Here is a 27,767-nt window from a genome sequence, read left to right as displayed (position 1 = left end):
AAACGTTAAAAAAATTAAAAAAAAAAAAAAATATATATATATATATATATACTGGACAGGGCTCTTGCCTCTATTTACAGGACAGCCCCCATGTTCCCATCTCCAGCCGGGACCTCTGTCTTGAATTCCACACCTGTTCAATCAACCTTGACATCACCGCCTGGGTGTTTAACTGCCGCGTTTTATTCAGCAGGCTCAACACGGGACAAAGCCACTCCTCCCACCACCTTCCTCATTGCACAAAAGGCAACTCGGTGCTTTCAGTCACTCAGACTAAAAAACCTTGGGGTCAGCTTGCACCTGTGGGGTGCAATTCATCCAATTCATCAGCAAATCCTGGCGGTTCTATCTTCCACATGTATCCAGAAGCCAGCTGCTTCTCACTTTCCGGTAACGCATAAATCAGATCACATCATCTCTCTGCTCAGAACCGCCCGATGGCTCCATGTTACTAAAGCCAAGGCCGGAGTCCTCACCTCCCAACTATTCTCTCCATTTAACCTGCTCCGGGAATCAGCGGACCTCCTTGCTACTCCCTCCACTGCAGATATCTGGTCTGCTTGCTTGCTCACCCACCGCCTTGAGATCTTGGTGACGCCTTTCCTGACCATCCTACTTAGAAAGGCAGCCCCCTCTCCCCCCCCTCCACCATCTCCTCCCTCCCCCTTTCCCTTCCCTGCTTTATTTTTTCCTTAGGACTCGTTACCACCCAGCACACGATATGTTTTATTCACTGAATATGATTATTATTGACCATTAGAAAGGAAGCTCCAGGAGGGCAGGAATTTTTGTGTGGTGAGGTCTCTCCAGCTCCTATGACGGTGCCCGGCACAGGTAAGTGCTCAATAAATGTTTGGTAACCTCCCAGACGGACTGGTAAGTGACAAACGCGAGTTGCAGGGCAACAAGAATAGTGTGATCTAATTTATGTAAAAGAACACCCACTAGGCACCATTCTATTCTGCATATATGCATGCAAATGGATGCAAATGCACGGAGCTGTCTTGGGAAGGATCACACCAAAGCCAAGGCAGCCCGGTGATAACTAGGGTTACTTCCCAGTGGGCGGGGGAGGGGGGGGATGGGGAAGGGGTGTCAAGGAAGACTTTAGTCATATCTGTAATGTTTGCCTTTTTTCCCAAGGAAACTGTATTCCTGTATCACTTTTGTGGGATTTAAAAGAAAGAAAAATGAAATCCATTAAAAATGATAATGTGGCAACGGCTTCCAGGGAGTAAACAGAAGAGGTTTGAAGGACTCATCTAAGTGCCAAAAGCCATTCTTACGGTTCCCATCTGCGGATGGCCTCCAGGACTGCGCCCCTTCCTGCTCCCACCCCTCCCCCAACCCCGTGCACTTGACACATGATGTTTATGTAGCACCTACCCTTTGTTGGGTTGTTTTTATTGTTTGAGAGAGAGAGAGAGGGAGAGACAGACAGAGCTGGAGAGGGGGCAGAGGGAGAGAGAGAGAGAGAAAGAATCCCAAGCAGGCTCCACACTCAGTGCGGAGCCCAACACTGGGCTCGATCCCATGACCCTGGGATCGTGACCCGAACCGAAATCAAGAGTCAGATGCTTAACCGACTGAGACGTCAAAGCGCCCCTTGCTGGGTTGTTTTAAGAGCTGGGGATAGAGAAATAGAGCATTTTGCCTCACAGAGTTGACTTCTTATTGGGGGAGCCAAGGCCCCCCATCTGCTCAGCCAGGCCTCTGTGGGATGGAAGGTGTGGATTCCCCAGCTATAGAAACAGTGTCCCTGTGGGCTGATATCCTGGGCAAGGCTACCTTAGGCCTCCTAAGACTTGTCCTGGGAATCTGTCCTTGTAGACATGGAAGGAGCCACGTCCCTCTCACTTGACTAAGGGATTGGAATAACACCATCACACAGATTGGAGTTAACAAATAGCAAACCTACAGGGAGTCTTTCTCAAGCATTCTCGCCCACCCCCGCCCCAGGCCCAGCGTGGGGGAGGCTCCATTCTGCTGCCTGAAGACAACAGATCCCACAGGATGGGGCTTCTAGTCTCTGGCGACATGTCCCCCGCCTCTTGTTGTCATCGGTGGGGCAAGATCACTCAGGAGCAGGCCCCTTAGCTCTTTGTAACCGGGGCTCAGGAGTACCACCTGGCTCCGGGGAGACCACCTGGCTCCGGGGGTCCCAAACAGACCAGGCTCGGCCGCTCCGAAATCCAAAGGCAGAGCAAGGAGTGGTGGGGAGACGAGAAAGGAATTTATTTCAGTGAGGCAAACACCAGGGTGACAGTGACTCAAGGACTGTCTCCGAAGTGCAGAAAATCCTTCCAGGTTCATATAAGGAAAATGTGGGACGAAGGTCAGTGGGTATGTGCAGGTGGGCAAGAAAGGTCAGGTCGATCACCATCTCGGGGTCAGTGACTGGTGGGGGTCTTGGTGGCTCGGGGCAGCCCTCGCTGCTTGAGGGGGTAGTTTCAGTTCCCATCAGGGGATGCTCTGCCCACGGGGTGGTTTGCCTGAGCTAAGGGCTAAGCCGGAAAGAATTTAATCAGTTAAGGAGTACCGACTGAGGTCAAAATGGAGGTAGGTGACATCCTCTTGCAAATCTCCACTGTCAAAACACCGTTCCGTCTCTACAGAAGGAAAAGGGACTAGGGTTATTCCCTCCGTAGCTACTCCCCTCTGTCCCCCCAGCCCAACATCTTTTGTCTTTAACTGGAGTTATTTAAGGCGGTGGTTTGGGCCATTTGGGGGACTTACTCAGTTTTCCTGGGTCTCTCCCACGTACACAGGAGGGATACATGTTATCAAACTTTTGCTTGTTTTGTCTTTTTATTACAGGGGCGTCTGAGCCATGTATGCAGAAGAGTAGAGGGAAAATTATTTTTCCTCCCTCCACGGTACAAAGGGAAAAACCCAGTTCTTCCCCTGCCTTGTGTTTCTTCCCTGTGAGTCTCCTTTGCTGCTCGCACAAAACACTTCCCTTCGGGTCACCAGATGTGTGGAGGTTTTCCTGCACATCGAGCAATTCTCTGTGACACCAGCTGGGGGTCCTCCAATCTAATTCAATTCTGACAATATCTATCTGGAGATAGCGTCAGATCCCAGAGGTTAAGGGCCGGGTCCCACAAGGCCGCACCCCGCGCACGCGGGCGCACACACACATACACACACACTTCAGACGTCAGTCTGTGATGCAAGGTTGTTACCTGTGCTTCTGACCAACTGGCTATAGATCACAGGTAACAACGTCTTTGGATTAATTTGCTACAGGAGCTCAGGGAAACATTTATGTTTACTAGTCTATGAAAGGATGTGATGGAGGATATGGACTGTTCACAAGGAGACAGCAGGCCCCAAATGGAGTCACTTGTGCTAACCCCCATGTCAGCAAACCAAGACTTAACACCTGACCTAGTTACAGAATCAGTGTCTCCCAGGAACGTGACTTTTAACCAGTCCGTCTGGAACTACCTGGTTAGCACTAGGGAGGTAATCTGCCACAGAAATCCTTTCTGCCCCCCCAAAGAAAGGCGAGGCAATCTGCCCTTTCCTGATCTCTTTCCCTTCCTGCCTGAAAAAGCCTTCTGTTTGGTACAGATCCTTGGAGCTCCTTTCTGTCCTTCAGATGGGATGCTGCCTGATTCATGCATCATTGAAGAAACCCGATTTGATCTTTAAAGGTACTCTGTTGAAATTTTGTTGTTTAACAAGGTGAACAGCCAGATGGACCGAGATCCATAGGGGGAGAACTGGGAGGGTCCTGAGTACAGGAGCTTCTGTCCCCTTGAAGCTGCCTGGGATGTGTCACTCTGCTGGCGTGGATGTGTTCACCACCAGGAAGCTCTCGAAACCCCCTACTACTGGGATTTCACGGAGGCTGCCTCGTGCAGGCATCGTTAATTATTAACCCTGTTTCTCTCTGGAGGATGGGGGGTGGGGTGGTAGTGGGCTGAAAATTCCAAGCTTCTAATTATGGCTTGGTCTCTCCGACCAGCCCCCATCCAGGAGCCACCCGGGAACCCTTGGGCTCTTTGCAAAAACCGGGCCCTCTGTCTCATGTTACACGAATGAGTTTCCCCATTTATAGACGGAGGGTGATACCAGTGATAAAATCTACTTTCAAGGCGGTGGTGACTATCAAAGGAGTTCTTTTCTTGCCTGGCACATAGCAGGTGTTCAATGCAAGGAGGTGGTTATTCTTACTGTTATTGATATCATAGTTTATTGTATTTCATGCTTATAACAGCACTGTAGGTGGGTGGCATGGCAAGCCTCCAGTTAATGGGGGCCGGATTTGGTTTTGTTTTATGATCCCGGTTCAGCCGTGACCTCCCTGGCAGACCGCGGGCTCCTCTGTCCTCTCCCTGGGGCTGGCTTTCTTCAGCTGTCATTCAGGGAGCAGGATCCAGCCCGCCCCCCTCCCCCTGCTTCCTGCCTGACAGGCTGTAACAGGTGCCCCGCACCTGGCCCTGTCCTTCGTCTGGCCCCCTGAAGCATCTGGGCCACGCAGCTCCTCCGGGGATGGGACCTCGGGGCTCCTGATCTTGACTTCGGGGACTGAACACCGAGTGCCAAGTCTATGTGTCACCAGGTTGGGAACGGCACGAGTCTCACCACCGTGCCCTACGGCCCCAGCTCCCGAGAGGGGAGGAGGCTGCGGTGGGAATCAGTATTGCGCCCCTTCGGCCGTTTCCGGGCCCTAAAGTGACATTTTTCTGCTCAGTTCAATGTCAAAGAGGAAGGTTCACATGCTGTTTTCTCCAGAGCCTGGACTGCCCTCCTACCCACTCCTCCCACTCAGCTCGGCTTGTCACTTCCTTCCTCCAACCAGCACCTCGAACTGCCATCCTGATACAGCCTCAACTCGACGGCCGCTGCCCCCCAGGCACTCTTCCACCCCCCTCTTTGCCCACCCCCGCGCAGCGGCCCCGTGGAGGATTCTCGTGCTTCTCCAGGCAGCCCTCGCCTGTGCCGTCTGTCCCTCCCGAGCTCGCTGGACCCCGTGTGCCGACAGCGCCCTTCACAGGGGTCTTGACTCCAATCGGGTCCGCTCTGTGAGCCCGGCTGGCTTCCAGCTGGACGGCTCTGAGGCCAACTCTAGGGAGGGAGTCCTGCCAAGGGCTGGCCGTGATCGCCGCTGAGAGAGAAGCAGCCGCCAGTCCCCACAGAGACGTTGGTCTCCAAACTTGTGAGTGGACGTGTCTCAGGAACTTGCTACCCACATTCCTCGTACTTCGAAGACTGGCTCAAAACGGGCGGCCGGGGAGAGAGGCTAAGAACTCCTTGTGATCGCAGCCCTGGGGCTGTCTGCCCGTCACCAGCTGTGTGACCTGGGGCGATTCCTTAACCTCTCGGAGCCTCTGTTTTCTCATCTGAAAAAAAAAAAAAAAAAAAAAGGACATGAAAGGAACTATTTTTATTGCCCCATAGGCCTTTTGTGGGGCTCAGACGAGATCATGGGCAGGAACGCTGTTGGTAAGCATTTTGGTGCCGTCCTGGTGCTGCTGTGTGGTGTGGATGCACCAATGCAAATAAGACACAAAAACACTGATTAAAACATGGTGTGTGTGTGTGTGTGTGTGTGTGTGTGTGAACAGACAAAACTTGCCACGGATTCTCCTCTGAAGGATGTCGACCTTCAAAGTGAAACAGCTACCTTTTATACCAGTGAAATGAATTTATTTGGAAACAGAGTCACTACAACTCGGGGCCTGCAAGGGCGGGGGGGTACAAAACAGAGGCAAGTGAAGAGATAGACCAAAGGAGAGGAGGGGCGCCTGGCTGGCTCCGTCAGAGGAGCACAGGCCTCTTGATCTTGGGGTTGTGAGTTCAAGTCCCACAGTGGGTGTAGAGATTACTTAGAAATAAAATCTTTTAAAAGCGGGGGAGGGGAGGAATGTTACTTTATAGAGAAAAAGAGGAAGTCGGAAGGGGCTGCTTTGAACTAAAGTTATTGGAGGAAACTGAAAGGGAGGTGGCGGTTTCTCATTGGCTGGGCTGTGCTACTTTCTTATTGGCTGAGCTTGTTGCCGGGCAAGGAGGCCAGGTACCCTTGAAGGTGTTGGGTCTGCAGTTGATGAGGAGTGGTAGGGCATTAGAGCTCCCCCTTCTGGCCTCCCGACTCCATTCACTTTTTTATTATTATATTTACGTTTATTTATATTTATTTTGAGAGAGAGAGAGAGAAGGTAAGGGACAGAGAGAGAGAGAGAATCCCAAGCAGGCTCCCCGCTGTCAGCGCAGAGCCTGGTGGGGCTTGAACTCATGAATTGTGACATCATGTCCTGAGCCGAAACCGAGAGTCGGATGCTTTACCGACTAAGCCACCCAGGCACCCGTCCCCACTCCATTTTAAATAAGGTTTCCTGTGTTCAGTTTCACAAGTACTCAAGGACTTTGCTTCAGCAAGTGTCCCCTATTGTTCCTGCATTATTAACCCCTTCCCTGCAATGGAACGTTGCCATCCACATTCAAGTATGCTGTAATGTTTCCTCGCGCTTTTTAAAATTTTTTTTTAATTTAAAAACATGTTTATTTATTAAAAAATTTTTGTTTTCAAATTCTTAATGTTTATTTATTTTTGAAAGAGACAGAGAGAGACACAGCATGAGTGGGGGAGGAGCAGAGAGAGAGGGAGACACAGAACCCGAAGCAGGCCCCAGGCTCTGAGCTGTCAACACAACAACAGCCCCGACATGGGGCTGGAACACACAAACTGTGAGATCACGGCCTGAGCTGAAGTTGGATGCTTAACCGACTGAGCCATCCAGGCGCCCCCTGTTTCTTTTCTTTAAAACACCCACAACCTGGGGCGCCTCAGTGGGTTGTGTCCAATGTTTTAAAATCTTTATTTATTTTGAGAGAGACAGGGATAGAGAGCGAGCATGGGAGTGACAGAGAGAAGGAGAGAGAGAATCCCAAGCAGGCTCCGCACTGTCAGTGCAGAGCCCAGCGCGGGGCTCAAACCCACGAACTGTGAGATCGTGACCTGAGCTGAAACCCAGAGCCCGACACTTAACCAACTGAGCCATCCGGCACTCTAAGCATACAACTCTTGATCTCAGCTCAGGTCTTTATCTCAGGGTTGTGAGTTCAAGTCCTGCACTGGGCTTCACACTGGGTGTAAGCCTACTTACACACACATACACACACACACACACACACACCTTCTTGACCTCATATCCCCATCCCCCCACCACCCCATTTCCATGCCCCCCTTTGCAGCAAGACTCTCTGGATTTTGAGTTGTCTTTTCTGGCAGTTTCTACTTCCTCACCTCCCATTGTTTCTTGAACACATTCCAGTAAACTTAACCAAGCCTCAGAATGCACATTTGCCAAGGCAGGGTGGGCTGCATGATTTGAAGGGTCCAGTGCAAAGTAAAAGCGTGGGGCCCCTTGTTCAAAAGTGTATTTGTTTCTTGGAGTTACTGTAACAAATTACCGCAAACTGGGTGGCTTGAAACAACAGGAATTTATCCTCCCCTAGTCCTGGAGGCCGGAAGTGGGCAACCAAGGTGTCAGCAGGGAGGATTCCTTCTGGAGACTCTGAAAGAGACCCTGTTCCACGCCTCTCTCCTAGCTCCTGACAGTGTTCCATGCCTTGGCTTGTACATACATCACTCCAATCTTTGCCTCTATCCTTCCATCACCTTCTGTGGGTCTTTCCCCCACTTTTCTCTCTTGAGGACACCTGCTATTAAATTTGGGGTCACATTAATTTGATCTCATCTCAACATCTTTACCTTAATTACATCTGCAAAGACCCTTTTTCCAAATAAGGTCACATTTGGGGTGGACATATCTTTCAGGAGAGGGGCCATCACTCGACCCAGTATAAAAAGTTATTTAAGAACTTCAAGATGGTTGGGGCATCTGAGTGGCTCAGTCGGTTTAGGGTCTGATTCTTGACTTCGGCTCAGGTCAGGATCCCCGGGTTGTGGGATCGAGCCCTTTACCGGGCTCCACGCTGGACATGGAGCCTGCTTGAATTCTCTCTCTCTCTCTCTCTCTCTCTCAAATAAATAAATAAAAGAATTTCAAGATGGTTGCAGAAAAGCGTTAAAGCAAGTGTGGGATCCTGCTGAGAACAGGGCCCTGTCCAAGTGCAGAGATCGCATGCCTATGAAGCAGGAGTGTGCCAGGGTCATTCATGGCCTCTTTTGCTCTCAAATCCAATGGCGAGTTTGAAGTCCCCATCTTACTGGCTTCTCGGTGGCATCTGACATAACTGATCGCTCTGTTCTTGCCACCCTCGCTTCCCTTGGCGTCTGGGACGCCAAGCTCTCCTGATTTGTCTCTGATCTCACCAGTCAGCCCATGGTGCCTTCTGCCTTCTCCTCTTCCCTCCATCCTCTAGAGCCTGGAGGTTGGAGAGCCCTGGGGGTAGGGCCTTTGACTACCTCTCTGTACATTCACTTCCTCAAGCACCTCATCTGGTCTCGGGTCTTTAAACGTCCCCTCTGCAAGGACACCCGCTGCCCTGAACTTTCCTCTGGGTTCCAGACAGACAGATCCAGCTGCCTCTTCAACAAGCTCCCCTTGGAGATCTAACAGGCCCATCAAACCTACCACGTCCAGACTGAAGTCCTCCTGAGCTCCACCCACCCCCACCGTCTCCTCCTCACCCTTTAATGGCGTCTCCGTCCTTCCAGTTGCTTTGAGTGAAAACCTTTATGTCGTCCTAATGCCTCACTCTCTCACACCCCAACATGCAGTCTCAGCGCACACGCCCATCCCACTTAGAGTGAGATCTCCACTCCTTGCCGTGTGTGGCCCACGAGGCCCTCCTCTACCTCCCCCATTCCATCTCCTACCAACACCACTCCCACCCCACCTGCTGTTCCTTGACCACACCAAGCATGCTTCCACCCCAGGGCCTTTGCACCCGCAGTCCTCGCTGCCTGGTGTCTCTTTCCCCATCGATTCAGGAGGCTTGCCCCCTCACTTCATTCAGTCCTGCTCAAATGTCACTCGGTCAGGGAGGCCTCCCGTGTCTAAAATAGCATCTTCTGCGGGGCGCCTGGGTGGCTCAGTCAGTTAAGCGTCCGACTCTTGATTTCGGCTCAGGCCGTGATCTCACCGTCTTGAGATCCAGCCCCGCCTTAGGCTCTGTGTTGGGCGTGGAGCCCGCTTGAGATTCTCTCCTCCTCTCCTTCTGCCCCTCTCCTGCTCTCTCTCTCTCAAAAATAAATGAATTCATGAATAATTAATTAATTTAAAAAATAGCTTCTTCTGGTCCCTCTGTAGACCCGCCCCCTCTTGATTTTTCTACCTTTGCTCCACGTTGATCTCTCCAACTGGAATGTAAGCTCCACGAGTCTAAAGACTCGCTGTGTTCACTGCCGCGGTCCTCACCACCCGGCGTAGCACGTGGCACATACACTGAGTCGATGAATGAATCGTTCTGCTCATGCTGCTCTCCTAGCTTAAAATCCTGCGATGCTCCGTTGCAACTCGATGCCTTTGCTGCTACTGCTCCCTCTGCTCCGAAGGGCCTTCCTCCTCTCCATCTTCCTGGAAAACCCTTACTCGTCCTTCAAGACCCAACCCCACGGGCACCACCTTCATGACGCTCCCGGGTCTCCAGGCAGTGATCCCACGGCATCCTGTGCGTGCCTCCATTAATGCCTGACTCCCAGGCAATTTGTCTTTCTTTTCCAGGAAACCACGAGCTTCCCGAGGGCAAGCACTGTGTCTTTTCAGCCCTGTATGCCCAGGGCGTGGTCCTGCACAGCCTTTAAGCATTTGGCAAAGGTTTGGCGACTGAATGAATGAATGAACTCAAAGAGGAGAGAGGAAGGGGGTAGAAAGGAGGGAAAGAGGGAACCATTTCTTTCCCCGGGTAGGTGTCCTCAGGACGCCTGGAAGCCCCTCACTAGGGAAGTTCCCCTGTTTTCCGGACTGACCTCGATACCTTGCCCCTTATCCAAACTTTCTAGAAAGAGGCACTAACCTCTCCCAGCCGCAATGCCTGTAATTTCCAAACTCCAAAATTAGTACCCCCTATCGGACAAATTTGATCACGGTTTTCAGAGACAACAAGACTGAATTTTAAAAATCTATCTGTTCAAAAAAGGCAAAAGCAAAAACAACAGACCCCGAATGGAGTCATTTGTGCTAAGCCCCACATCGGCCTGTACTTTCAGCCTGTCCCGGGAATGTAAACTTTAACCAGTCAATCCGGAGTCATCTGGTCAGCGCTAGTGAGGTAATCCACTTGATAAACCCCTCCTGTCCCCCCACAGGAAGGTGACCTTGCCTAAAACGATCCTCTGTTTGCTAGAAATTTCCTTTTCCTGTCCCCTTCGGTCTATAAAATCCCTTCATGTTGTGTAGCTCTTCGGAGCCCCTTTCTATCGGCCAGGTGGGATTCTGCTCAATCCACGAATTGTTAATAAAGCCAATCAGGTCTTCCAAGTTTGCTCAATCGAATTTTGCTTTTTAAACACATCACAGGTGGAAACTATGGCTGCTCAGGTTTGTTAGGGTGCATGCAATCAAGAGTCAGGGCTTTCGGATCTTGTGCCCATGTGCTAGAGAGTATTTAGAAGATACGGGCGAGTGTAGAGAAAACCCATCCACAGTCCCCTATGGTAGATCCTAAACACTTAATATTTTGACGTAACTTCCCCTGGTGTGTATGTAGGCACCAACACGTGCACATGGGTGTCTGTGAAACACTATATGCCTGTAAGTGTGTATATAAAAGACTCGAATGAAGTCACACTGCGCCTTCCGCTTTGTAACAGTGGCATCTTCACATTACAGTAAGTACCTGCCCGCCATCTTGATTCCATGGGGAGCGGACTAACGGTCTCAAGGAAGTTCTCTGGAAGATAGTTGGGTGTCTACACCAGACACCCTAGGAGGCCTGGCTTTGCCTGGACCCCTCCATGCCGCCCCCATCCACAAGCAAGACCTCTAGAAGTGCCAAGGTGCCCAGCGGGCCAGGGCCAGCTGCGGGTGAATAGGAACAACGGTGGGCAGAACCAGGAGCTGGCAGCCCTTCCATCTATCCCCCAGATCCTTCTCGTGGGGTCTGGGGACAGATGCAGGACCAGGACCAGCTTTCCTGGGAGCTGAGGCGGGGCGGGGGGGGGGGGGCGGTGTGGAAACTGGGAGCCCTACTTGGAGAAATCCCACAGTGGGGATGCTCTGCAGCCTGAACTGGTTGTCCGAACGTTCCCCTCCGCCAAGGTCAGCTGCTGTGTCGCTTTTTCCTTTGGGAAAGGGGAAACAGGTGCCTGGCACACCAACCCTGTTGGTGGAAGAGGCACCAGTGTTTGTCTCCCCACTCTGTATTTTTTAAATATTTAGTTTTGCGAAAGAAAGAGAGCGTGCATGCGTGCGCGTGGGGGAGGGGAGGAGAGGCCGGACCAGAGATTGAGAAGCAGGCCCTGCCCCCTCAGTGCAGAGCCCCGTCTGTGGCTCAAACTTAGAAGTGGAGCTCAGGACCTGAGCCTAAGTCGGAAGTTTAACCGACTGAGCCACCCAGGCGCCCCTGCTCCTCTGTATTAAAAAAAAAAGTGTCAACCCCAATCATCTGTTTTCCTCGCCTCTCCCAGAGCAACACCTTTCCTAGAAGGAAATTACTGTCATAGAAAAGACAGTTACTTTTTTTTTTTTAATGGAGCCAAACCTGGAGGTAAGACCTTGATGAGTCACAAGGGGGCAGCAAAGTGTTCCTGCTCAGAGGAAGGCTAGGAAGCACCAGCCCCCAAGGAGATTGGGTCTGAAGCCACATAGCCCTCGAGGCTCAGTCTCTGAATTTAACAAATGACAGCATCAATATGTAGAAAAGAAACAGGTTTTTTTTTTACGTTTATTTGTTTTTGAGACAGAGAGAGACAGAGCACGAACGGGGGAGGGTCAGAGAGAGAGGGAGACACAGAATCTGAAACAGGCTCCGAGCTCTGAGCGGGCAGCACAGAGCCCAATGCGGGGCTCGAACTCACGGACCGCGAGATCATGACCTGAGCCGAAGCGGGACGCTTAACCGGCCGAGCCACCCAGGCGGCCCAGAAAGAAACAGTTTAAATAGTTTCAGTCTCAGCACCACCACTTTGTATATGCCCTCGGGCCAGTCGCACTCTATTTTGACCCTCTGTTTCCTCATCTATATACTAGGGATAATTGCTCCCCGATATCACGCCTTCCTCACATGGTGGTCTTAGTAATTAAGTGGGATACCTAAAGTAATAGGTAACATGCTCAGCGTATAGTAAGGGTTCATAGGGTAACAAAGAACGAAAGGAACTGTTATTGCGTACCTATTATGTACCGGATGCTTTGAATCCTTCGTGCAATCAAGTGAGGAACGATGAGGAGTTAAGTGAGGAGCGCCCCCAGGGGGCTCAGTCGTTAAGCGTCCGACTCTTGATTTCAGCTCAGGCCATCATCTCGTGGTTTGTGAGTTCAAGCCCCGCATTGGGCTCTGCTCAGACAGTAGGGAGCTTGCTTGGGATTCTCTCTCTCTCTCTCTCTCTCCTCTCTCTGCCCCTACCCCACTCATGCATGCGCGCACGCTCTCCCTCTCTCAAAATACATCAATAAACTTTAAAAGAGAAGTTAAATGAGAGGATGAAAGACAGATGGGGGGTTAACTGACACGGCCAAGGCCAATGAGCTAGCAACAATAATAGCAGCTAACGCATAGCAAGCACTAACTGTGCACCAGGCACTCGCTGGTCTAGGCACTTTGCATGAATGATCTCACTTCTTACAGCCATCCTATGGGGTGGGTACTGTTATTACACCCACTTGACAGAGAGGGAAACTGAGGCACAGCACGTAAGTGGCCCACAGTCCCACCGGGGAGTCTGAGTGTGGAGCTGGGGTTACAGCTAGCTGCAGGGCCTGACCTCTAACCTTCGTGCCATCTGGCAGAGATGAGATTTAAACCGAGGTCAAGTCCAAGCTCTTTCGACCATCTGCTGTTTCTTTCTTTCTGTTTTTAATTTTTTTTTATTTTTTAATGTTTATTTATTTTCGAGAGAGAGAGAGAGACAGACGTGAGCGGGGGAGGGTCAGAGAGAGAGGAAGACAGAATCCGAAGCAGGCTCCAGGCTCCGAGCTGTCAGCACAGAACCTGATGCGGGACCCAGACCCACGAACTGTGAGTCACGACTTGAGCCAAAGTTGGACTGTGAGTCATGACTTGAGCCGAAGTTGGACGCTCAACAGACTGAGCCACCCAGGTGCCCTTGTCCTCTGCTGTTTCTTTTTTTTTTTTTTAATTTTTTTGTAATGTTTTTATTTATTTTTGAGACAGAGAGAAGCAGAGCATGAGCAGGGGAGGGGCAGAGAGGGAGAGAGACACAGAATCCGAAGCAGGCTCCAGGCTCTGAGCTGTCAGCACAAAGCCCTACACGGGGCTCGAACTCACAGACTGTGAGATCATGACCTGAGCTCAAGTCAGACGCTTAAGGGACTGAGCCACCCAGGTGCCCCTGCCCTCTGCTGTTTCTAAGCTAGTTTGCATCACAGTCAGCTCAAGACCCTCATGAAAAACAAAACAAACAATCCCTGCCTCGACCCCATGACACCCCTTCCCAGCCACTGCCATTTCTCTGTCCCCATCACAACCGCACTTCCTGGGTCGTCTATACCCGCTCCCTCCACTTCTTCCCCACTCACCCCGGCTTCCACCCACACCAGTCTGCCACTCCACAGAAACAGCAATCTGCAAGGTCACTAAGGGTCTCCTTGTCACCAAGCCTGAAAGTCATGTTTCAGCCCTCTACTGAAAATACAGAATTTTCAGATGTTGACCTTGCTGATATCCGTGGCTTCTGTGGCACCACAGTCCCCTGGGTTTCCTCCCACCTCTCTGGCTGCTCCTTCTCTGTCTCCTTCGCGGGCTCAATCTTCTCTCCCTGGCCATTAAGCAGGTGGCACCCCAAGCCTCACTCCTGAGTGGTTTTTCTTCTTGCGTCTGTACTCTTCCCTCCTGACTCCTCTCTGTGCCCTTCCCAGTTTCGATACCATCTACGTGCCCATGACCCCCAAATTTATACGGCTGACCCAAACATGCCTCTGAACGCCAGACCAGGACTCCAGCTGCTTCTCGAACATCTCAGCCTGAATGTTTCAGAGGTCTCTGCCGGAGTCCAGCCCCAGCAGGTCCGGGGGTTCCCGAAGGATGAACAGCGTCGGAAAACAAGTAAAACAAAAAACTAAACTAAAAAACTAAAACAAAAAATACAAATGGACACAGACAAAAGGTCTGCCCTAAATCAGGACCTTTGTATCATCACCCAATAAGGAATAACATGATTGGTTTTTTTGTCACGTTCCCTCCTGCCCTTTGCTTATTGATTAATTTCTTTCATTGTTTTTATTACGTCGCTACGTTGGTCTATAATCTATAAAGTATTTGCTTTGCTGTTTTCACGAAAGGTCATTTATCTCTCAACACCGCAAGTGGAACAGTTACAGGGACATGACCTCTTAGTTGTTTCCCTGAACCATTCGTGGTTTCGAAGAACAAAAGTGTTCGCCTCGGTCTGAGGTTCCAGGAGGGGACCATGAGCGCCTTAGAAACCCACGCCTTATACATTCTCAGAGAGACCATGCACCTAGGAACCTTTGAGCATTCTGTACCTTAACCGACTAGGTTCAGTCATCATCTGGAATGCCTCCGGGGGGCCAAGTGGGCCTAGGGGTTGGAGTGATCTGTGCCCAGAGATACACTCCTTCGTTACCGGAGTGGGGCTTTCAAAACCATTTGTCTCTCCTTTGTCGGCCTCCTTTGCTGGCAAATGCGTGAGGCTATCCTTCCTCCATAGGGGATGGCAAGGGCTAAACGTAAGGCCGCACAATTTCTCGCGAAACCTTATTTCCTTTCCTAATGGGTTTTTTTTTTCCAGGGGGCCTGTCAAGGGCAGTTCCCCAACAGACTTTTATTCAGGCCAAATTACCTAAAAGCGGGAGTACAAGAAGCTTCACGGTCGGTGACGCAATCCGTCCACGGCCGGGGCCTTGCCATCAGGCTGGGATAGCTCGGCTTCCAGCAGGTCTCTCCAACTCAACGCGATTGCTCACCTCTAGACCTCCGGCCCTCTTGTCTTCCAGTGGGTTCCATACTTGCACTCTCTGCTCTCACCCCCTCTACTCAAGCCGCCACCAAGTTCTGTGGCTATGGATCTTCTTTGGGTCTCTGTCCCCACTCTCACCGGTGCCCTCATCTTTCTGACTGGAATTCTGGATGGCCGTCTAACTGGTTTCCCTGCTTCTACTCACCCGTCAAAAGGACTTCAATAGTTTCTCTTCCTGTCCAAATAAAGGTCACAATTCTTGGCATGGCCTCTGAGGCCCTGTGTAGTCCGGCTCTGCTTCTTCTCCAACCCCATCCCTCTTGCTCTCAAGACTCTAGTTTCACTGACATCTTTCAGTTCCTCGTGAATGCCCAGCCACCTCCTACCACAGGGCCTTTGCACATACCATCCCCCTTTTTTTTAATGAAACAAATCTTCCCTCCACTCTGTCTAGTTAACACCTATTCATCCTTTGATCTTATGATTATTACCTCAGAAAAGGCCTGAGAATTCCTCCTATTATGGGTTCTCAGCTAATTCTCTTTCCTGGACCTGATTATGGTTATAATTTTACATGTCTTTATGTGATTTTTTAACCATATTTTTTAATGTTTATTTACTCTTCTCTGACAGAGAGACAGAGTGGGGGAGGGGCAGAGAGAGAGGGAGACACAGAAACCGAAGCAGGCTCCAGGCTCTGAGCTGGTCAGCACAGAGCCCAACTCGGGCCTCGAACCCATGAAGTGTGGGATCATGACCTGGGCCGAAGTCGGACGCTCAACTGCCTGAACCTCCCAGGCACCCCAATTTTTTTTTTTTTAATCTTAAACAGGCCTGGGGCACCTGGGTGGCTCAGTCAGTTAAGCGTCCGACTTCAGCCCAGGTCATGATCTCACAGCTTGTGAGTTCGAGCCCCGCGTGGGGCTGTCAGGGCAGAGCCTGCTTCAGATCCTCTGTCCCCTTCTCTCTCTGCCCCTCCCCCACTTGTGCTCACTCTCTTTCTCAAAAATAAATAAACGTTAAAAAAAATAAATTTTAAGTAGGCTCCATGCCCAACGTGGGACTTGAACTCACGACCCTGAAATTGAGTCGCATGCTCTACCAACCGAGCCAGGCAGGCAGCCCTGTATGTGATTTTTTTTTTCCCTTGTATGAGATTCTTTTATTTTTTTTAATTAAAAAAATTTTTTAATGTTTATTTATTTTTGAGAAAGAGAGAGACAGAGTGTGAGCAGGGGAGGGGCAGAGAGAGAGGGAGACACAGAATCTGAAGCAGGCTCCAGGTCCCGAGCTGTCAGCACAGAGCCAGACGTGGGGCTTGAACCCATGAACTGTGAGATCATGACCTGAGCTGAAGTCAGATGCTTAACCGACTGAGCCACTCAGGTGCCCCTTCTTGTATATGGTTCTTAACTGTTGACCTCTACCTAGACTGTGAGCTCCCATGGGGAATGGATGCTGTCCGTTTCTCCCTCTGCTGTGTCCCCAGTTCCTAGCACGGTGCTGAGTACAGAGCCCCCTCTTTTTATTTTTTTTTCAATTTTTTAACTTTTATTCATTTTTGAGAGATAGAGAGAGACAGAGCATGAGCGGGGAAGGGGCAGAGAGAGAGGGGGACACAGAATCCGAAGCTGGCTCCAGGCTCCGAGCTGTCAGCACAGAGCCCGATGCGGGGCTCGAACCCACGAACCGCGAGATCATGACCTGAGCCGAAGTCGGACACTTAACTGACTGAGCCACCCAGGCGGCCCAGAGGGTAGCACTTTTGAGAGGCACTCACATATCTGGGAGATTTTTGCCTCTATTAGAAACCAACGTCATGTACCCCGGCAAAAAGGCCTATATTGACTAATACCAGATTTATCTCGAAACCTACAGTGTGCAGTGGAGATGAACTCATAGCAGCAAAGAAAGCTCAGGGCTCCCTTACCCCCAGGGAACACCCCCACCTACCCGTCACAGGGCTGCCCCTCCCCTTCCTGGCCAGAGATGCCCGCAAGGAGCGAAGAAGTCTCCAGAAGGCAATTAAAATGGTTTCAGAGTGGAAGCTTTTATTTCGGAAATGATTTCTAGCCTACAGAAAAGTTGCAAGCTCTGTGCATTGAAACAGGAGAACTCCACTTTCAAAAGGTGTCGCTTCTCGGGGTGTCGCCAGCCTTTTCTGAGCCTGTCAGGCTGCCTTCCTCTTCCTCTCAGCTACCATGGACCCTGAGCAGCCAAGATCGTTGGGCGAGGGGACAGTAGCCAGCCCCACTCTGAAAGACGGCATAAAGATGGCGGACGCAGGGCGCCTGGGTGGCTCAGCTGGTTAAGCGTCTCTCTTGGTTTCCGCTCAGGTTACGCTCAGGTTTCCGCTTACGGTTCACGAGTTCGAGCCCCGCATCGTGCTCTGTGCGGACAGCTGGAGCCTAGAGCCTGCTTCGGGTTCTGTCTCCCTCTCTCTCTGCCCCTCTCCCACTTGCACTCTGTCTCAAAAATAAACATTAAAAAAATTTTTTTTAGGGACACCTGTGGCTCAGTCGGTTAAGCGTCCGACTTCGGCTCAGGTCATGATCTTATTGTCCGCGAGTTCGAGCCCCGCGTCGGGCTCTGTGCTGACAGCTCAGAGCCCGGAGCCCGCTTCAGACTCTATCTCCCTCTCTCTCTGCCCCTCCCCCGCTCATGCTCTGACTCTCTGTCTCAAAGATAAAAATAAAACAGTAAAAAAAATTTTTTTTAGTTTTTTAAAAAAAAGACTTAAAAAAATAAATAAGCATGGTTTCCTGGGGGACTGTTATGGGCTCAACTGTGTCCCTCCAAAAAAAGATATGTTGAAGTCTTTCCCCCCAGTGCATCAGAATGTGACCTTATTTGCAGAGAGAGTCTTTACAGAGGTAATCAAGTTGAAATGAAGTCAACAGAGTGGGTCCTAATCCAATATGGCTGGTGTCCTCGAGGAAAGGGGGAACTTGAACACAGAGGCACGGCCAGAGCTAAGACCATGCGAGACACACAGGGGGGAAGGCATGTGAACCCGAAGGATTGGAGCCATGCACTTACGAGCCCAGAACACCCAAGATTGCCCGCAAACCACCGGAAGCTAGGAAGAGACAAGAAGGACTCCCTGCGCGGGTGTTAGAGGCAGTGTGGCCTGATGACTCCTTGATTTTGAACTTTTAGTCTCCAGACCTGCAGCACAATACATTTCTGGAGTTTTAGTCACCTAGTCCGTGGTACTTTGTTACAGCAGCCCTAGGAAACCAATGCAGGGCCCATCCTGTGGATGGGTCAGAGAGGTTCCCAGAGCAGGAGAGGGACGGCTCCCGTACAGACACCAAAAAGTGACCGTTGTATATTGGTTTGATATGACTTCTTTTCTTGTCTTTCTTTCTTTCTTTCTTTCTTTCTTTCTTTCTTTCTTTCAGTAAGCTCTACGCCCAACGTGGGATTTGAACTCACAGTCCTGAGGTCAGGAGTCACATGCTCTACCGACTAAGCCGGGTGCCGTTGGTCCCTGGCAGTGTGCTCGAGCCACAGGGGACCTTTACTTCTGCACTGGCAGCTGGACGTCAGCTCTTGGTTGGCTCTGTGGTCTCTCCCGAGTACCACCTTGTACACATTTGGACCTTTATTCCTTCCACTTCCCCTTGCCTGGAACACCCGTGTGACTAATCCACCATTGATTTGGAGTATGTTAATTCTTTTGAGAGCGCTGTTCGCATTTCCCTTTCAAGACGGATAGAAACCCTGAGCTCCAAGTGCTAAGAACAGCCCTCTTCAGGTGCTGAGAATCGGCTCCACGAGGGACAATTTTGCAACCCCATTTCCGGAAGCCACGATTCAAGGGATTTGTCCTAGTGACCAATGGATGTTCCTCTGACCTGAAGGCACGAAGGCTGTGAAAACGAGGCTCCGAGCAGTACGTATCCGCTCATCAGTGACATTGAAAGGGAAGGAGAGAACAGGCTCTTGGTCCCCCTGAACAGTGTTCCGCAGGATCGCAGTGGTTCGGCAGAGACTGGCCCCGGGGATGTGATGAATGAGAACTGGAGAGACCTCCGAGGAAGACAGCGGTGAGCAAAGCCAGCGGGACGCAGCAGCCGATGAAGGACGCATCCACAGCCTTCGTTTCGACCCCTGCGGCTGAGGCTTGCCCAGCTCAGGGAAGAGCGGCAGAACTGAACTGATGATGGGAGCACCGAGGAGTAAATACATGACAGGGAACCTGGCTACTGCAGAGGCTCTGGATAGCAGCCCGCACGGCCGCCCAGGGCAGGACTCAGAGGAACGCACGGGCTCCCTCTCTGCGCACGAGGCCAGCCCTTGCCCGGTACAAATGGGGATGTCATGGAGGGTAGGTAATTCCTGGATTTTCAGAGACTCAAGCCCTGGCTGTCCCTCTCCTGGGTGCCCTACTCACACTTCACTCTGGAGTATGTTATTTCTGATTGATTGATTGATTTTTTTTTTTATTTTTTTTCAACGTTTTTTATTTATTTTTGGGACAGAGAGAGACACAGCATGAACGGGGGAGGGTCAGAGAGAGAGGGAGACACAGAATCGGAAACAGGCTCCAGGCTCCGAGCCATCAGCCCAGAGCCTGATGCGGGGCTCGAACTCACGGACCGCGAGATCGTGACCTGGCTGAAGTCAGATGCTCAACCGACTGCGCCACCCAGGCGCCCCTGATTGATTGATTTTTGAGAGAGAGGAGAGCGTGAGCAGGGGAGGGGCAGAGAGAGAGAGACAGAGAATCCTAAGCAAGCTCCACGCTGGGCGTGGAGCCCGTCTCGAGGCTCGATCTCACGAACCGTGAGATCATAACCTGAGCCGAAATCGACCGTTGGACGCTTAACCGACTGAGCCGCCCAGGCGCCCCCAGTGCCTGATTTAGATACAGATGGTCTGTGATCACTCTCCTTGCGGAACTTGTCCGCCAGTCTTGGGGGCGGAACATCCCCAGCAAGGCGTCTCAAGTACACTCCGTAGACAGCTGCTGCTCCCAGAATTCCGTGGCCGCTTGAAATCTGCCAAGTGTTTATTTAGCACACCCAGCTTCTCAATTCTGCCCTAGGCTTGCGGGTTGCTGACAAGGGAGTGTGGGTGTATGTGGGACACCGAGTTGAAGGTCAGCATTTAGAAGTGAAACACCAAGATTGCAAATACAAACTTGCCTAAAACTGGACCTACTTTTACATAAGGTCGGCCCTGCCTTCTTGATCTCTAAGTCCCGAGGATAGCCTTATCACATAAGCATCAACAAATATTTATTGTGGACCAACTATTTATAAGATACTGTGTTAAGCACAATAAAGACTTGCACTCTTGGGGCGCCTGGCTGCCTCCGCCGGTACAGCACGCAACTCTTGATCTCGGGGTTGTGAGTTCGAACCCCACGCTGGGCGTAGAGGTTACTTAAAAATTAAATCTTAAGAAAAAAAGACTTATATTCTTATTGACAGACATAAAACGCCTGAGTATTTGGAGGGACATGCCATGTTCAGGAATATGAAGACTCAATATCATAAACATGTTAGTTGGGGCATACAGAATTCATAGTTGTGAGATAATAGAAAATATATATTGGTCTCTGCCCCGGGGTTACGGGCACAGACCTCCTGAAACCCTTGCGATTTCAAGTGGTAAGGGGACCAAGAGCATCATTTGTTCTGATATTTGGGCTTTAACCCCTGTTCCTGACACAGGGCTCCTGAGATTCTTGTAATTTCTTGGGTGACAGGAGTGCCTTTTGTTCTAATGAGGCGACTCTGGGTGGGCTCCTGGATGAAGGCTGGTCACCAGAAAGAACAAACCATGATTAGAAGCTTGGAAATTTCAGGGGAGCCTGGGTGACTCAGTCCGTTAAGCGTCCGACTTCGGCTCAGGTCATGATCTTGTGGTTCGCGAGTTCGAGCCCCGCATCGGGCTCTGTGCTGACAGCTCAGAGCCCGGAGCCTGCTTCAGATTCTGTGTCTCCCTGTCTCTCTGACCCTCCCCTGCTTCCACTCTGTCTCTCTCTCTCAAAAGTAAATGATAACAACAACAAAAACATAAAAAAAAGAGGCTTGGAAATTTCAGCCCCACCCTCCATTCTTTTGGGAAGGGAAAAGGGCTGAAAATAGAATTAATGATCAATCATGCCTACATGATGAAGCCTCCATAAAATCCTCAAAGTATGGAGTTCAGAGAGCTTCTAGGCTGATGAACACATGGAGATTTGGGGAGAGTGGCGCTCCCGGAGAGGGCATGGAAACTGTGTGCCCTTTTCCACACATCTTGCCCTATGCGTCTCTTCCTGGCTGTCCCTGACTTATATCTGGCTGTCCCTGACTTATATCGTTTTCTCATAAACTGGTAATATAGTAAGCAAAACATTTCTCTGAGTTCTGTGAGCCACTCTAGCAAATTAATCGAACCTGAGGGGCGGGTCATGGGAAGCTCTGATTTGTAGCCAAATTGGACAAAAGTTGTAGGTAACCTGGGGACCTACTACTTGAGATTGGCATGTGAGGCAGGGTGGGAGCATTCTTGTGGGACTGAGCCCTTAACCTGGGGGATGTGACACTATCTCCAGGTAGATAACGTCAGCATTGAGTTAAATTGTAGGACACCGGCAGGGCGCCTGGGCAGCTCAGTCGGTTTAAGCATGTGACTTCGGCTCAGGTCATGATCTCACAGTTTGTGAGTTCAAGCCCAGCATCAGACTCTCCACTGACAGCTCAGAGCCTGGAGCCTGCTTCAGGTTCTGTGTCTCCCGCTCCCTACCCCTCCCCTGCTCATGTTCTGTCTCTGTCTCTCTCTCTCTCTCAAAAATAAACATTAAAAATTGTTTTTAAATTGTAGGACACCCAGCTGGGGTTGCAAAGAATTGCATATTGTGAGGGGAAAAAACTCCACACATTTGGTGATCAGAAGTGGAGTGTTTCGCGAGTAATAAAGGTAGACTCATGGGAGAAAGATATAGGAAGAAAGAACTGGGGTTTTCCCTACACGGGAGGAAAATTGAGTTTTTCCATTACAGCTGGTGTCTAATCATTGCTTGTCGGCGTTGGCAACCGCCCCCACCCTCACCCCGCTATGGAATTTGTGTGCAGAACCGATTTTAGTTGATGTCAGCGAGGCGGAGTTTGCTAGAGCAGCCATGTGACTTGGGAAGAGAAAGGATGAAAGGTGGAGGTGGGGTGGGAATGGTCGGGAGTTCAAGCCCTGCGTTGGGCTCCACGCTGGGCGTGACGCCTACTTAAAAAAAAAAAAAAAAAGTAAAGAAAGAAAAAACCTAAACATAGAATCCCTTGGTTATTGTTATCTATAATAGCTTGTGGAAGTTGATAAGAGGAAACCTTGTTTAGAATGGAGTCGGGAGAGCAACAGGTAAAGCTGCCACACCCCACCACCAGTCATCAAGTGCAGACCCAACAGGAAAACACACAAGCTGATACTGAGGTAGCTACTTTACTACCCCCGCAGGAGGAAGAAAGGTTTTTCTCCTCTCCTGGCAACAGCCCAGCCAATGAGAGACGTCACAGCTCAGCCAATGAAAAGGCACTGTACCTTGAAGCCCCATTTTAGTCCAATAGACTTTTTACTCATAAAAACCCTCGCAACTACTCCCCTTTCTTCTATAAAAGAGCGGGCCTCTCCTTTGTTCTCTGGATTGGCCTGTGGTTCTGCACAGCCTTCTGGTCCTGGATTGCTATTCCAGAAAAAAAAAAACGCATTGTTGCTGGTAAAATCACCGACAGTTTTATTTTTGGAGCTCAGATTTGGGTTGGCCAAAGCTTCAGTTACTAGCCTCAAAGCTACCCAGGAAAAGAACCATTCTGTAGGGGCCACAGAACGTATCTCTACGACCTCTGGTCACCAAGCAGGTAGTCAACAGGGGGGCAGGGCAAAAACCAAGAAACCATTGAAAGCAGGGGGTTTCGTGTGAAGCAGTTGTTTGCTTTTGTGGTGAAGGGGAGCAGAGTTTACTGCCCCAAAATATGTCACTTTGACGTGAGGATTCTTTTGAGCTAAAGGCCACCAAAACCCAGCAGGTCCAGGAAAAGCTCTTTACCTCCCCCTCAACTGCCTACATTGGAGAGCTCTTGCCAGAGATACCTTTTCCACTAAAAACTTCTCTGCCTGACAGGGCAACCTTTGTTTTCTTTTCTTTTTTTAAGTTTATTTATGTATTATGCGAGAGAGAGAGTATTCAGGAGACGGGTAGAGAGAGGAGAGAGAGAGAGAATTCCAGGCAGGCTCTGGTGCTGCCAGTGCAAAGCCCGACTCGGGGCTTGAGCTTATGAACAGTGAGATCATGACCTGAGCCAAAATCAAGAGTCAGACACTTAGCAGAATGAGCCATCAGGTGCCCCTAAGCTTCTTTCTTTCTTTCTTTCTTTCTTTCTTTCTTTCTTTCTTTCTTTCTTTCTTTCAGTAATCTCTATCCAAAACGTGGGGCTCGAACTCATGATGCCAAGATCAAGTCACATGCTCTGCCGACTGAACCAGCCAGACACCCCGGTCTTATGTCAATTTAATAATAGACCAGCCAAAACCTAAAAAAATAAAAAACAAGGGGGAGAGCGCCGGGTGGCTCAGTCAGTTAAGCATGCGACTTTGGTTCAGGTGATGATCTCGCAGTTCGGGAGTTCGAGCCCCGCATCGGGCTCTGTGCCGACGGCTCAGAGCCTGGCGCCTGCTTCAGATTCTGTGTCTTCCTCTCTCTCTGCCCCTTCCCCCCCCCCCAAAAAAAATAAATAAGCTTTGGATTATGAGAGTGACTAATTTGGGAGGAGCGTCTTTGTTTTGGCTTCCTAAAAATAATTTTGTTTTAGTTTTTCATCATGTTCAGTGTCCTCTTTAATCCCCATCACCTACTTCACCCATCCCCCACCCACCCCCCGTAGGGTAGCCATCAGTTTGTTCTCTAGAGGTAGGAGTCTTGTTTCTTGGTTTGTCTCTGTCTCTCTCCCTTTTTTTCTTTGCCCGTTTGCTCTGTTTCTTAAGTTCCACGTATGAGTGAAACCATATGGTATTTGTCTTCCTCTGACTGACCGACTTCACTTAGCACAACACTCTCCAGCTCCATCCATGTTGTTGCAAATGGCAAGACACCCCACATCTTCTTTTTCCGTTCATCTGTTGATGGACACTTGGGCTGCTTCCATTGTTTGGCTATTGTAAACAGTGCTGCAGTAAACATAGGGTTGCCTGTATCCTTTTGAATTAGGGTTCTTTGTTTTTTGTCATTGGGTTTCAATGCTGCCGAGTGAAAGAGCACACGTGGGGTGATGCGGGACCCACAGCTCACTGCGACACAAGCACATATGCATACATGCGCAGCCCAAGAAAGGGGACTCTCGGTCTCCCCCTACAAATGCCAGTGGAACACCCCAGATGAAGCAGCTGGTGTGTTTCGTATGCAAGCTGCGTGAGACTGGCCTTACAATGACCGTGATATTCACCCGCCAAATAATATAACACCTGCTTGTTATCCGGGTCACGGTATATGCTGTGCTTAAGGGGGCCCTTTTCACACGAGCACACCGCGGAACCTTAGAGTGGCAAAACTGAAAAACAGTTCTGGAAGCCTTATGGAATTTTTTGCCTCAGCTTCCCCTGACGGTTCTTACAGAGGCTAATGAAAACAGTAGGGGAGGGGCACCTGGCTGGCTCAGTCAGTAGGGCAGGCGACTCTTGGCCTCAGGGTAGTGACTTCAAGCCCCATATTGGGTGTAGAGATTACTCAAACATTAAAAAAAAAATCTTTAACAAAACAAAACAACAACAACAACAACAACAAACCCCAGTAAGTTAATTGACAACAGAATGGGCAGAGGCTGAGGGCAGAGTTATGGGACTCTTACCCCGGAGGTGGAAATTTTTAATTACTATTTTTTTAGTGTGTGTGTGTGTGTGTGTGTGTGTGTGTGTGTTTAAGCTCTACACCCAATGTGGGGCTTGAACTCATGACTCCCAGATCAAGAGTTGCAAGCTCTATGGACTGAGCCAGTCAGGCACCCCTAGGGTGAAAATTTTTTTTTTTAATTTTTTTTTCCCAACGTTTATTTATTTTTGGGACAGAGAGAGACAGAGCATGAACGGGGGAGGGGCAGAGAGAGAGGGAGACACAGAATCTGAAACAGGCTCCAGGCTCTGAGCCATCAGCCCAGAGCCCGACGCGGGGCTCGAACTCCCGGACCGCGAGATCGTGACCTGGCTGAAGTCGGACGCTCAACCGACTGCACCACCCAGGCGCCCCTAGGGTGAAAATTTTTAAATGATTAATAAAGAAAAGGGCAAAATCAAGAGGAAACAGGAAGGAAAGGGTCACCATACTCTCCCCGGCAGAGTGAAAGACTTCAGGCGGTTATTAAGAAATGGGATGAGGGGCCCCTGGTGGCTCAGTTGGTTGAGCGTCCAACTCGTGATTTTGGCTCAGGTCATGATCTTAAGGTTCACGAGATGGACACCCGTGTCAGACTCTGCATAATAAGACCCTTGTCCTTCTCCCAAGGGAAGGTGATCTCGCCTGAAACAATCTTGGCTTTCCGTTGCTTGCAGCTTTCTTGCCCCATCCTCCTTCCTACAAAAACCCTTCCATTTTGCATTTCTGGGGGTGTCCCTCTACTTGCCAGATGACGCGCTGCCCAGTTCGCGAATCGCTGAATAGAGTCAATTAGATCTTCAAATTTTGCTCAGCTGAATTTCCTTTTGAACAGATTTAACCCCATTCATGTCCATTTTGTTCATCCCATTTTTTTTTTTAATTTTTAATGTTGATTTTTGAGAGACAGAGAGACAGAGCATGAGCAGGGGAGGGACAGAGAGAGAGGGAGACACAGAATCCAAAGCAGGCTCCAGGCTCTGAACTGTCAGCACAGAGCCGGACTCGGGGGCTGAACCCACGAACCGCGAGATCATGACCTGACCCAAAGTCAGACACTTAACCGACTGAGCCACCCAGGGGCCCTTAGGCATCAATATATTTTTTTTAATGTTTATTTATTTTTGAGATAGAGAGAGAGTGTGAGCCAGAGAGGGGTAGAAAAAGGGGGAGAGAGAGAATCCCAAGCAGACTCCGTGCTGTCAGTGCAGAGCCCCATGAGGGGCTTGATCTCATGAACCACAAAATCATGACCTGAGCCGAAGTCTGACACTCAACCAACGTAGCCACTCAGGCGCCCCTGAAGGTATTGTTTTTAAGGTTTATTTGTTTATTTTGAGAGAGAAAGAGATCACGCACGTGAGTGCGGGAGGAGCAGAGAGAGAGGGAAAGAGAATCCCAAGCAGGCTCTGTGCTCAGTTCAGAGCCCGACTCGGGGCTAGATCTCACGACTGTGAGATCATGACCCAAGCCAAAATCAAGAGTCAGTCGCTCAACTGACTGAGCCACCCAGGTGCCCCTAAGGTTTTAATCAGTATTACCAAAGGCTGTGTGGAACAAAGGGAGTCCCTGTTGGTCCCCAACATTAAAGTGACACAAATAAGTCTACTCTATTTACCCCTGTTTGGTGTTAAAATTTTAAAAGCTGGATAGTAGAGGGGTCCCTGGGTGGCTCACTCAGTTAAGTGTTTGACTCTTGGTTTCTGCTCAGGTCATGATCTCACGGTTCATGAGTTCAAGCCCCGCATCTGGCTCTGTGCTGACAGTGTGGAGCCTGCTTGGGATTCTCTGTCTCTCTCTTTCTCTGCCCTTTCCCCACCCGTGCTCTGCCTCTGTCTCTGTCTCTCTCTCTCTCTCTCTCTCTCTCTCAAAAATAAACAAACATTAAAATAAAATAAAAGCTGGACAGTAGAGATTGTTATGAGAAATCTGACCAACAGTAACTTGGGACAATGGTTAGGCAGATTAATCAAAGTAAAGATTGACAAAAGTCCGGGGTCCCTTGGCTCGGTCCCTTGCTGTGGACCCAAACCTTTTGCACAAGAGTGGATAAAATGGTCAGGGGATGGAGAAGAGAAGTTTCCAAGACTCCTAGATATAGGATCCTCATATACTCTGGTACCAAAACATTGGTGAAACCACGATTCAGGCTATTAAGTAGATTGAAAGAATTTTCAAATATAATCGTTGATAGGATAGTGGAAGCTGGAAGATGCAAACAGTATTACTATGTAAATAAGCTGTGTCTCCTGAATGTTTTATGAGTAAAGGGGAGCAGAATTGACCACCTCAAAGAAGTCTCTTTGGCATAAGGATGATCCTGAGCTGGCTATTTTGAAGAAACCATAGACCCAAAAGTCTGAAAACCAAGTACAAGTTACCCTTTCGTAAGGGACATTTACATTTATAAAGGAAATCTCCATTTGTAAGGGTGTCTCCCTCTGCGTACCAGGAAGAGAAGGAGGACTGAGAAATCTCTAGAAATTTTTATCCGTGGAGAAGGCAGGGACTTAAATCTGTAGAACAACCTTACCCTCTTTACTGTGCTTTGCCCGGGAACCTCCCATAACTGCTTCCTACACCCCTCCCCCCCATCTTTTGTCTTTAGCTGGAGATATTTGAGGTGGTGGCTTGGGCCATTTCTAGAAGTTAGTTTTCCCAGGTACCACCCATGTATACAGGAGGTATGCATGTCGTTAAACTTCCGTTTGTGTTTTTTTCCCGTTCATCTGTCTTTTATTACAGGGAAGTCTCAGCCCTCCCCTACGTGGGAATGGGCATTAATTATGTCTGGCCCGGAAACACCTTCCCTCTCCAGATTGTAAAAGCAAAATATGATGATGAAGTCCTAATGGAGGCTACAGTTAGGAATGTAAGGGTTGATGGAATTACGGTAAAAGG

This window comes from Felis catus, chromosome X, assembly GCF_018350175.1.
Source record: "Felis catus isolate Fca126 chromosome X, F.catus_Fca126_mat1.0, whole genome shotgun sequence".
Classification (NCBI taxonomy): Eukaryota; Metazoa; Chordata; class Mammalia; order Carnivora; family Felidae; genus Felis; species Felis catus.
Note: the sequence above shows the minus strand (reverse complement) of the source record.